The following is a 2500-nucleotide window of genomic DNA, read 5'->3' as shown; positions in this document are numbered from 1 at the left end:
ATCATTAGATTTTTATTTTTATTGTATATTTTGAGTTTGTAAATTGCCAAAAATTTCTATCTGAGCAGAAAAAAAAAACAACTCCTTCGAGCCGGAATTGAACCAGCGACCTAAGGATTTCTACACCAATCATCTCTACAGTCCTCCGCTCTACCAGCTGAGCTATCGAAGGATGCTGTAGGTTATCAAATATGTTATTATATGCTCTTTAATATAGCTTTAAATATTTAGCTAAATGAGTGTTCTAGGAATAATGTGAATATTCTATTGTTTATAACCATTTGACAACCTTTGTTTAAAATTGGGCTTTGAAAATTAATTTCTAATTAATAATTTCTATTCAGTGTGGCTGCTGAAATTGACTGGTGTCAGTCTTAAGGAGGGGAAGAGAATGTGTGTAAGAAAAAGAGAAAACAAGCTGGCATCCCAAAGATTTTGATGCGCTAACAAACATGGATTTCTAGTCCATCGCCTTAACCAATCGGCCACGACTACTGCTTAAGTCTTGCTGTATTTTTACAATAGATTGTCTATGGATTGAGCTGCCTGCACTGAGAAATTGAAGATCTAAAGGTACCTGGTTCGATCCCGGGTTTCGGCATTGTGGAAGATAATATTTTTCGACATAAAATGCAATTTTGCAACAAAAAGCTTACGTTTTCAGGCTTCAAACTTTAAAATCATATTTACAAAAACATTTTTACAAAAATCACTTTGCCACAACCACTGCTTATGTCTCTCAGTAGCCAACTCCAGTCCTCGCGAGCTACCAACAGTTCCCATCTTCCAGACAACCTAGCTGCTGCACAGGTGCACTCATTACTCACTAACACATTTTAAAAGATCCACAGGTGGAGCTAATTACTTCACTTGTGATTCTGTGAGGTGAGCTGGAAAACATTAACTGTTGGTAGCTCTCGAGGACTGGAGTTGGCTACCCCAGACTTAGAGAATGCTTTATACTCTGTATATTTTGAGTTTGTAAATTGCCAAATATTGCCATCTGAGCAAAAAATAAAAACAACTCCTTCGAGCCGGAATTGAACCAGCGACCTAAGGATTTCTACACCAATCATCTCTACAGTCCTCCGCTCTACCAGCTGACTAATTAATAATTTCTATTCAGTGTGGCTGCTGAAATTGACTGGTGTCAGTCTTAAGGAGGGGAAGAGAATGTGTGTAAGAAAAAGAGAAAACAAGCTGGCATCCAAAAGATTTTGATGCGCTAACAAACATGGATTTCTTGTCCATCGCCTTAACCACTCGGCCACGACTACTGCTTAAGCCTTGCTGTATTTTCACAATAGATTGTCTATGGATTGAGCTGCCTGCACTGAGAAATTGAGGATGTATTGTATTGACCCAAACACACCCAAAACTTCATTCTCCTTTACATTTGATGCGCTAATGGCCTGAACTCGCTATGGGCATCACAGGTTTCAAGTTTTTAAAAACTTGCAGAAAAGAGAAAACTTAAGGCGTTCGTAGTCGGCAGGATTTGAACCTGCGCGGGGAGACCCCAATGGATTTCTAGTCCATCGCCTTAACCACTCGGCCACGACTACTGAATAAACCATGGCCTAGTTTCACAATAGATTGTCTATGGATTGAGATGCCTGCAGTCAGAAAGTGAGGATGTATTATATTGACCCAAATACACCCAAAACTTCATTCTCCTTACATTTTGCCCCAAAAAACGATTGCAAGACCAAGGGAGCTTGCCGAAATAGCTCAGTGGGGAGAGCGTTAGACTGAAGATCTAAAGGTCCCTGGTTCGATCCCGGGTTTCGGCATTGTGGAAGATAATATTTTTCGACATAAAATGCAATTTTGCAACAAAAAGCTTACGTTTTCAGGCTTCAAACTTTAAAATCATATTTACAAAAACATTTTTACAAAAATCACTTTGCCACAACCACTGCTTATGTCTCTCAGTAGCCAACTCCAGTCCTCGAGAGCTACCAACAGTTCCCATCTTACAGACAACCTAGCTGCTGCACAGGTGCACTCATTACTCACTAACACATTTTAAAAGATCCACAGGTGGAGCTAATAACTTCACTTGTGATTCTGTGAGGTGAGCTGGAAAACATTAACTGTTGGTAGCTCTCGAGGACTGGAGTTGGCTACCCCAGACTTAGAGAATGCTTTATACTCTGTATATTTTGAGTTTGTAAATTGCCAAAAATTGCTATCTGAGCAAAAAATAAAAACAACTCCTTCGAGCCGGAATTGAACCAGCGACCTAAGGATTTCTACACCAATCATCTCTACAGTCCTCCGCTCTACCAGCTGAGCTATCGAAGGATGCTGTAGGTTCTCAAATATGTTATTATATGCTCTTTAATATAGCTTTAAATGTTTAGCTAAATGAGTGTTCTAGGAATAATGTGAATATTCTATTGTTTATAACCAATTGACAAACTTTGTTTAAAATTGGGCTTTGAAAATTAATTTCTAATTAATAATTTCTATTCAGTGTGGCTGCTGAAATTGACTG

At 38.8% G+C, this 2500-nt stretch overlaps 4 non-coding genes across 4 annotated transcripts; 1 reads left to right on the top strand and 3 right to left on the bottom strand.

Annotated features, from left to right (window-relative positions):
* Positions 1-82: 82 nt before the first annotated feature.
* Positions 83-172, bottom strand: TRNAY-GUA (transfer RNA tyrosine (anticodon GUA)). Its single transcript is given in 2 exon segments — positions 83-118; positions 136-172. It is a non-coding gene; the product is annotated as a tRNA-Tyr (tRNA).
* A 1311-nt stretch (positions 173-1483) lies between these two features.
* On the bottom strand, positions 1484-1565 carry TRNAS-AGA (transfer RNA serine (anticodon AGA)). The gene has a single exon. It is a non-coding gene; the product is annotated as a tRNA-Ser (tRNA).
* A 155-nt stretch (positions 1566-1720) lies between these two features.
* On the top strand, positions 1721-1793 carry TRNAF-GAA (transfer RNA phenylalanine (anticodon GAA)). The gene has a single exon. It is a non-coding gene; the product is annotated as a tRNA-Phe (tRNA).
* A 424-nt stretch (positions 1794-2217) lies between these two features.
* TRNAY-GUA (transfer RNA tyrosine (anticodon GUA)) lies at positions 2218-2307 on the bottom strand. Its single transcript is given in 2 exon segments — positions 2218-2253; positions 2271-2307. It is a non-coding gene; the product is annotated as a tRNA-Tyr (tRNA).
* Positions 2308-2500: the final 193 nt, after the last annotated feature.

This window comes from Crinia signifera, chromosome 3, assembly GCF_055691185.1.
Source record: "Crinia signifera chromosome 3, ASM5569118v1, whole genome shotgun sequence".
In the NCBI taxonomy this organism is placed as follows: Eukaryota; Metazoa; Chordata; class Amphibia; order Anura; family Myobatrachidae; genus Crinia; species Crinia signifera.
Note: the sequence above shows the minus strand (reverse complement) of the source record. Positions and strands in the feature narration are given on the sequence as shown.